The sequence below is a fragment of the Erpetoichthys calabaricus genome, chromosome 7, assembly GCF_900747795.2.
Source record: "Erpetoichthys calabaricus chromosome 7, fErpCal1.3, whole genome shotgun sequence".
NCBI classification, from domain to species: domain Eukaryota; kingdom Metazoa; phylum Chordata; class Cladistia; order Polypteriformes; family Polypteridae; genus Erpetoichthys; species Erpetoichthys calabaricus.
In genome coordinates this window covers 2,372,239-2,382,004 of record NC_041400.2, presented here as the reverse complement: position 1 = coordinate 2,382,004, position 9,766 = coordinate 2,372,239, and positions in this window count along the sequence as shown.

Genomic DNA, 9,766 nt, shown 5'->3' with positions numbered 1-9,766 from the left:
GGCTCAGGTGAGGGCAGCAGTCCCACCTGTTGTTGACTGCTTGACACTCCTTCAGGTGGGTTTTCAGGTGGTCACTGTCATGAAGTCCAGATTGGTGGTGCTTGTCCTTCCTTCTGGAACTTTCTCTCATCTCCACAGAGCTCAGCCAGAGTGACCGTGGGGTTCTTCTTCCCTTATGGCTCAGTTTGGCCACACAGCCACCTGGAGGAAGAGCCATGGAGGCCATTGTGTTCTTGGGGATCTTCAATGCTGAGCCCCCCAACCCTGGCCGGTCTGTGAGCGCTGCTGGCACCTCCTTGGACTTCATGCCGTGGTGTCTGTCCACCTGTGGTCCTGTATCCCACTGGGTGCCGTTCTTAATCGGTCCAATCAGCTGAACTGACCACAGGGGGCAGAAACATCTCACTGGTGACCAATGGAGTGGGGGGCACCTGAGCCAAAGCAGAGGGTCTAAATCTGTGTGGCAAGGGGATAGCCCTGATTTTGATTTTTAATAAATTTACAAGAATTTTCTAAACCCCAGTTTTCACTTTGTGATTCTGGGGTGTGGAGTGTTTTTGGATGGGGGGGGGACTGCAATGGGGGTCTCTTAAAGACCCAACCCCCAATGACTGTCAGATCCCCCTGGACCCCCCTGAATTGTCATGGGGGGGGTGGATGTTGTCATTCAGAGAATTGCCACCGATGTCATGGTGGAGACCCATTGATTGCTTAAACAACCCGTGGCAGCCCATCACGAGACAGTTGGCCGTGGAGCCCCCATCCAAATACTGGAAGACACTCTGACTGAAATGAAGTCCTCACAAGGCTGCAGCCTCACGAAGTGTGCAAACACTGAAGACTCTGTGACGGTGCCACGTGTTTCTACACACACAACGCTGAGCGGAGTTCCCCGTGTCTGTGTGGTTTTCCTCCTAAAAGTCCCAAGCCATGCCAGTTAGAGGTGTGTGTGTGTTTACCCTGCAGTGGACTGGCACCCTGCTCAGGGGTTCTTCCTGCCTGATGCCCACTGAGTTTGCCTCCAGTGCCCCGGCTTGGTATAAGCAGGGTTAGAAGATGGACGGACGGATGGCTGCTGTTTTGTCAGAACGTTGCAGTTTAATCCACCAGTAACCACAACACAAGAAAAGCCCACTTATTGAATGTTTGTCCTGGCAGTAACACAGGGCAGGGACCCAACCTGCTGGCACACCAGTTACCCAAAGGCATTCCAGCTCTTTTTTGTGCCCAGTTCAGGGTCACTGGAGAGAAGGCAGGAGCCAGCTGTCCAGGATTCAGTTTGGACAGGGTGGTGTCATGAAAATGCACAGCTTTGAGATGTGAGAGGAAAAACTGCAGGTGGGCACAGGGAGGGCAGCTGCCAGGGTGGTACCATCTGCACGGGGGCAACAAATGGAGTGAACAGTCATCTGGAGTCCATAACCAGTCTCTGGGGTGCCAGGCTTCACTCAAAGGCCCGTGTCTTTCATGCCACCCCTGCTGAATCTCGAGTCCAAACTGAAGTGGCACCCGCCCTGTCGACGTTTGTCTGTTTCACTTTCCCTCAACACGACTTCCTCTGTCACATCCTTCCCGATTCTCGGCCTGCGAGATGCCCTGTGACTTTCTGCTGACTTCCTCTAAGTGAAGGCGCCACTGACAGAAAACAAAACACACACACGAGCGAGGACACACACACACACATTTAGGAAAAGAGCCGGGCAGTCGTCAGCCTGGCACGCAGAGTCCGACACATTAAAACATCTAATTGAGTGCCAGCACTACCCACCCCACTCAAGTTGTTGGGCTCTTTGTGTGTGGCGCTGGGAAGGACCACCATGCTGTGTCCCCACCCTTCTGTGTCTGTTTGGAAAATCTTGTGAAGTCCAATGGAAAGACCCCCAAACAGCCCCCCACCACCCATCACTAGCAGGGAGTAACACCAACATAACGTTCTATTAAATGTGTGTGTGTGTGTGTGTGCGCGGTTTGGGCTGAAATCACCACCCTCGATGAAGTGACCTGCATGGCACTGACAGTGGGCATTACCGCATGGCATTATTTAACGTATGCTGTAGTTATTAAGTCACCCTTAATCTGGCCCTTGTTACAGCACTGCGTGACATCAACCTTAGGGACACCTCTGTCACTTTGTCTGGGGTGGCTTTTTTTTTTTTTTTTGTATTTGATTTCAAAGCAACAAACCTGAAAGTGTCCCACCAGTGACTCCTGAATTAGAGCTATTTAACAAGGAACAAAATCAAATTTAAATTTATAAAGCACACAGCCCATTGGGAAAGCCCAGCTGAACAAGACTGGGGGGGGCTTCTGACGGCTTTACAATTCCGGCTGTCAGGCGTGTGGATCTGCGGACCACCATCTGGGCTCTGAAGAAGTACGCAGTTCCAGCCCGCCTTTTGTTAATGCGATCTTCTTAATCCCCCCCCAGCACTGAGAAACCACCTAAGGAGGACCACAAATGTTTGTGATGTGCCACCTGTTGGAATGGCAGAGACGGCGCAAGCAGTTGGGACACACAGTCCTTTGTCCTTTTATGAAGGGGACATGCGGCCTAAATGAAGATCAAACCTGAATCTGTCCACAAATGCCTAAAACACAAAGACGAAAAAAAAAAAGCATCCCGTGGGGTGCACTTACTTTTTCCCACGGCTGTAGTTTGAGCTGACAGCACCTGTTAGAAATCAGCTAAAATCAAAATCAAATGTAAGCTTCGAAATTAAAAATGATTCTCTTAAAAAAAAAAAAAGAGACTGAAGACGGACCACCAGCCACAGTTCACCAAACCAAGTGAGCCCACCCTGCCAGCCTTTGACATTTTGTGGCTCCTTCCTCCAGCCACAAGTTGAAGGTTTTGTGCTTTCCAGTGATGAAGTTGCAGCTCACGCGGGTCTTTAATTTGTTGTTTGATCTCCTAAACGGGCAGAAGCAGCCCTGAAAACAAACGAGGTCACCCAGGAAGAGTGGCAAAAAGAAGTGAAAGCTGGCAGTTGGCCCGGCTGTCACTTTCAGATCCTTCTAAATGGCAGCTTTGGAGAAGGAAGCACCCACCAGGCTGGCAAGAGGAGAAAGCCCTTCAAGAAGTGTCAACAAGTGTATGGGTCTGGCAGCGGGCCTGTGACGGTCGATGGCTGACTCACTGCAGTGCCGCGCCTCGTGCTCGGGTAAAAGCCGAGTGACCGCCGTGGTTTGGTTTATTTGGGATGCAGACGGAAAAATGAGAACAAGGAGCTCACGGCTTTGGTAAAAAGTAATCAAGCAGCAGCCATCGAAACGAATGAGCAGGGGGTACAAAGAAAACGTGAGCCCCTCGACATCGACGACATTACCTGGACGGGCCAATCGGGGCCAGCGATGAACTGGCAGGCTCTCCAAAGCTCCAAAAGGGCAACTTCAGTGGGTGACGGGGCAGCTGATAGCGTTGTGGGGTGCTGGGAAAATCTTACCTGTGTGTGCTGATCAACACGTCGGCACTCGGGAGAGCTGGGAAGGGGGCTGTAGAATTGGATCATGGGGTCCCAATGCGGGTAGGCCTGTGCCAATGAAACATACCAGACATCACCACTCTCTGGTGGTGGGATTAGGGACAGACAGAAATGAAAGGTGCCAAGGAGCTGGTGAAACGAGACCCTTACTGTCACCTGCTGATCAACATACAACACGTCTCCATTCTCTGGTGCTGTGACTGGTGTGAGAGAGAGAAAGGCACTATATAATAGATAGATGTGTAAGGCAGTATATAGTAGATAGATAAAAGGCACTATATGATAGATGGATGAAAGGCACTATAAAATAGATTTGTAAGGCACTATATAATAGATAGATGTGTAAGGCACTATATAATAGATGTGAAAGGCACTATATGATAGATGGATGAAAGGCACTATAAAATAGATAGATTTGTAAGGCACTATATAATAGATAGATAATCCCACAGGGAATTTCACAAATATATTATTATATAATAGATAGATAGAAGGCACAATATGAGATAGATAAATGTGCAAGGCACTATATAATACATAGAAGGCACTATATGATAGATGTGTAAGGCACTATATAGTAGAAAGGTAAAAGGCACTATATGATAGATAGATAGATGTGTAAGGCACTATATAGTAGATAGAAGGCACAATATGATAGATAGATGTGTAAGGCACTATATAGTAGATAGGTAAAAGGCACTAGATAGATAGATACTGTAGATAAAAGGCACTATATGATAGATAAAATAGATGTGTAAGGTACTATAGTAGATAGGTAAAAGGCACTATATGATCGATAGATGTGTAAGGCACTATATAGTAGATAGGTAAAAGGCACTATATGATCGATAGATGTGTAAGGCACTAGATAGATAGATGAAAGGCACTATATGATAGATAGATAGATAGATAGATGTGTAAAGCACTATATAGTAGATAGAAGGCACAATATGATAGATGTGTAAGGCACTATATAGTAGATAGGTAAAAGGCACTAGATAGATAGATAGATACTGTAGATGAAAGGCACTATATGATAGATAAATAGATAGATGTGTAAGGTACTATAGTAGATAGGTAAAAGGCACTATATGATTGATAGATGTGTAAGGCACTATATAGTAGATAGGTAAAAGGCATTATATGATAGATACTTTTATTAATCCCACGGGGAAATTCACAAATATATAATAGATAGATAGATGTGTAAGGCACTATATAATAGATAGAGTGAAAGGCACTATATGATAGATAGATCGGTAGGTGAAAGGCGCTATATAAGAGGTCTATAGGGTCCCTACTGTGACATGTACACAGATCAGTGAGATTCGTACCTTTGTGTGTTAATGAACTTGCCACGCGTCTCCATTCCCTGGCACTATGATTAAGGACACATGTGAAAGACGCTATATAATATATCATAGATTGATGTGCAAGGCATTGTATCTATCTGACAGATCAATCGATGTGAAAGCTGTTCTAGAATTACTTCATAGGGTCCTTACTGTCACGTGCACAGAGTCCAGCGTGTGCACGTGTAGATGACTTGTCACACATCGTCACTTTCAGGCACCACAGTTGTGACGGAGGTGAAAGGTGCCATACAATTGCTTTATTGGGTCCTTATTGTCACATGCGTGTGTAAATCAACATGTAAAGCACAAGTACGCTGTGGCACCACGATTACTGGCAGAGATGAGAGGGGCTACATAGCAGATAACCAGATGTGAATTTCTTTTTTGAATGTTTTCTTCATTTGTTATTTTATTTTTTACAGTAAAGTTTAGTTCAGAACTTGTCTGCTCGTGTCCTGTGTTTATGTGTAAGCTGCACTGCGGTGGTCCCGTTTTACATTATTTTGGTGTCACTGTATGCTGTCATGACAATAAGCCACATGACGTGAAAGGCGCTCTATAGCTGGTGTAGAAGGTCCTCATTGTCGTGTGCACATCAACATGAAACACGTGACCACTCCCGGGCGCCATGACGGGAGCCGCAGAACAGATAAGCTGACGGCTCATAGGGTCACAGTGACAGTCTTCCCTGCGCGTGTTTGAAGTGACAAGCCACCCACCATCGTTAGCGAGTAGAGCCGCCGTACCTTAACGCGTCCATCTCCCCCACCTGAACAATCTCAGATCCGGGGGGCTTATTTCAGCCAACAGAAGGTCGTCGGGTCACCTGGGCAGCTTCACAGATTGCTGTTAAAAAAAAAAAAAAAGTCCAAAGCACTGCAGTTGTGGCGGACCACTAAGACCAGAAAATGTAAAGACCAACGACTGGGGGTCTTCAGTGCAAAAGCCGAATGACGAGCAATGGGTGCTGCAGGCGACCGACAAAGGGGAGCAGACATCTCAGTGCCATCTTAGAAATGAGAGCAGACACGTTGGCATTGACGTCGTTGCCCTCTTCAGCATTCAGTGGGGTCTCACAGTGTAGGAGGGGTCTCCTGATTCAGTGACCAATCCCGCTCAGCCGTAGCTCGTATTGGACAGCTGGTTCCTGCCTTCTGTCCAATGGCCCGGTACGGTATTGGGCACAATAAAGAGCTGGAACGCCTTTGGGTATCTGGTGCCCCCTGCAGGTTGGGTCCGTGCACTGCATTACCGCCAGGACAAACTTTCAACAGATGAGCAACGTGTGTGTGGTGGCTACTGGTGGATTAAACTGCAAAGTTCTGACGAAACAGCAGCCGTCCGTCCATCCCTCCCTCACACCACAACCTGCCCACTTGTGTTCCTGTCAGCGTTTTCTCCAAGTGCTCTGGATGCACAAATGAAGGCAGAAAAACAAAAAAAAGGAAGGAAGTGCAAAGGACATAAAACGGCGGTAAAGAAAGGAGCTACAGATGTGATGGGGGGGGGGGGGGGGGGGGGCTTCGAGGGTCCGCTCATCAAAGTCCAAAATTAAACAAAAAACCAAACTTGTGACCGAGGCGGCTCGCCGCTTGTCGCTTTTAACGATTTCCTCCTGCAGGACTCCAGTCCACCGCGACTCGCGGGTCCGTTCAAGTGTCAGGCCTGCCGCTGGGGACTCACGGGGATGACGTCACGTTTACTGTACGCACATCAGACGTCATCGGTCACGCGCTTACCGATCAAGCGGCTCAAATCGCACTGAAAGTCACACTCGGACAAGACTTCGACCTCCTCAGAGTTGGACGAGACAGCAGCCACCAAATAAACGTCCTGTAGCGACACCTAGGCAGGCGCGAGAGGTCACACTTGGGAACGAATGACGTCACGACACCCCGTGCCACAAGCTGGGACTCCGCGCCACAGAGATGGCAATCATAATGAGAAAGGAAGGTGACAACGACGGGAATCGTCACGAGGGAGGAGACTGTGCTGTGATGCGCAGAAGTGTCACTTTCCAACAACATAAAACACTCATTCTGTAAGGAGCACGAAGACACACACACACACACACACACAATGAGAGCCCGTACTGCAGGGCCTCTGCCTGCCTTGTCCCTATGCTTGCTGGGATTGACTCCAGCATCACCGCCACCACACGCAGGACAAAGCGGGCACAGAAAACGGCCGTCCGGCCACAGGAGTCGCCTCGTCGAGTAGCAGCTACTGTAACCACACACAGCTAATCTGACGTCACGTTCAGCTCTTCCAGTGCCCCCCAAATGCCCTGCGATTCTCTGCCTGCCCTCCTGAACCTTATAAATGATAACACGAACGTCCCAGGGGTTCACGGAATGTCCCATGTGACATTATGCTGTCAATCACAACCGGCCCCGCCCACCGGCAGAGTGACATACTGACTGCTACAGTTCAGTGTGTGTGTGTGTGTGTGTGTGTGTCGATTAGGGTTGTGTGGCACACCAGTGCTGGATAAGCAAAGAAGACATCGATCCTTAAAACGGTATAGTGCCGGCATTTTGTAATCAGTAGCTTTCCTCGCAATGCAGTGCCCCATGCCATGCCTGCCCACCACCGATTCTGGAGGGCAATGGTGCGCAGCGGGCACACCAAGGAGGCTGGAGTAGGACGGGGGGGACCCAGAGACGTGAGGTGAGGTTCATGGCTGGTGACTCCTTCAGAGTGAGATTTACAAATCTAAGAGTCGCTGATCCACTGCCTACTGGTTATGTTTCATATCTCATATCTCATCGGCACTCTGACAGGTAAGCAGTAGCGTAGCGTGGGTGTCAGCCGCCCGGGGCGGAGGAAAATTCCGCCGCCCCCTTATTTAGGTATGGTTCAAATTTTTACAAGATATTATTATTATTTCTTGTGAAATTTTGCCGCCCCCTAAAAGTGACGCCCCTGCCGGTAAGGCGCATGTTTAGAAAGAACGTTACGTTTAGAGCGCCTTTGCTCCTCACCCTCCACGTGTTTTAAATTTGCCGTTGCGATTCCACAATTCAAACTCATTTAAATACAAATGAAAGTCTAGAGTGGAGTACAAAAAAAAAAAACGGATTTCAATTTTGACCTTAACTGAAATATTTAGTTGATTTGAAAAACTTTGAATTTTGATCCAGCCATCCATTTTCCAACCCGCTGAATCCGAACACAGGGTCACGGGGGTCTGCTGGAGCCAATCCCAGCCAACACAGGGCACAAGGCAGGAACCAATCCTGGGCAGGGTGCCAACCCACCGCAGGACACACACAAACACACCCACACACACACTGGGGCCAGTTTAGAATCGCCAATCCGCCTAACCTGCATGTCTTTGGACTGTGGGAGGAAACCCACGCAGACACGGGGAGAACATTCAATGCTTCAATCAATTTTAATAGACTGTTCAACAAGAGAGGGGGAGAGGAACAAATGAATATTTTATTTAAGGTCAAAATTTCGTTTTTAAATATTGGATTTTTTTTCTTAGTCTGATCCCATTTTTTTTTTTATAAAATTGAAAACTGTTTATGGTCTTACCTTTATTTGTAAATGAAGTCCATGCGTCTGTCCTTCTCCACGATAATCTCCGTCACTTTCTTGTAAACATTCTCTTTATTTTCCTTTAGTTTTAAAACTCTTAATCTTAGATTTTGTCAGTCAGTCGAAAAAAAAAATTAAATAAGCGGCCCGCTGCAGTGCACGTGACTTTGTGATGTCGTTAACTTATCGGCGCCTCTGCGGAGAAGAACAGCAGACACGAGCAGCTATTAGACTCTCACATGCGCCCCCTTCAGGACGGCTCGGTACTGTCGGCCTCACCTTGTGCCTTTTTATGTCCGACCAGGAAGACTAAATATTTCCCACACATTCATTAAAGATATTTGGCAGACTGTGGAAAGTCAGGGTGTATAATAAAACCTCATATTGGCGACATACAGAGAGACAGAGACAGGCACGCGCCAATCACAGGCATCAACCCCGTCAGTGTGTGAGGAGCGCGCAGTCCGACTCGCCGCTGCCACACCTCGCATTTCTCTGCTGTATTTGAACAGGAAATGCGCCAATTCAGCGATTTTGACAATAAAATGATCAAAATTATTGGAATCATACAGAAAACAAATTTATAGCACAGACCAGTGGCCACATTTATTTTACGTTATCATTATTAGTTTTTATTACTTTCATGATGAGAGCCTCCCCTTACCGCACCGTCCCTGGGGGTCCTTAAGTTATCCACTATTTAATTCAGAACCATTCTGGGATGTGTCCCAAGGTTTGAAATCAACTATTGATTATCGAAGTTAAAATTTTTAATGCTGACCCAACCTAAGTGTTGACACGAGTGCGGTTCTCGCTGGTGGTAAAGACACGCGCGTGCGTGCGCGCTCCCGCCGACTTGCACACAGGCAGCTTCTCGTTTCAAAGGGAAGTCATGTGAGAAATGGATACAGCGGTGAACTGCAGCACACCTTAATAATAATAATACAGTTTAATTATATAGCGCCTTCTCCAGGCTCTCAACTTGCAGGGTAAACCCGGGGGTTGATGGCAGGATTCCAGAATCCTAAGGGCTCGTTTATACTTCACGCTCAGAACGCCGCCACGCGTTCATTTGATGCGTCCTCTGAGCAGGTCCTCAGAAATTAACACGACGCGTGCGCGAGTTGCAGTACCAGCAAAAGGTCGGGGGGCGCAGTGTGCTAAAAGTTGGAATGTGACGTCAGAGTCTCGGTTTACTATCGACACGTGACAGAAAGCCGCTTTGCGGATCCTACGAGATCGGTGTGTGCGCTTCGATATTTGATAAATGGTTCGATGTGGTGAAGCAAAATGCCGACATGCAGATGTATTCGTGGTGCTTTTATATTCAAGCGTCCCATATTCTCGATCGTAATGACACGATACATTTTAAAAGTCTCACAT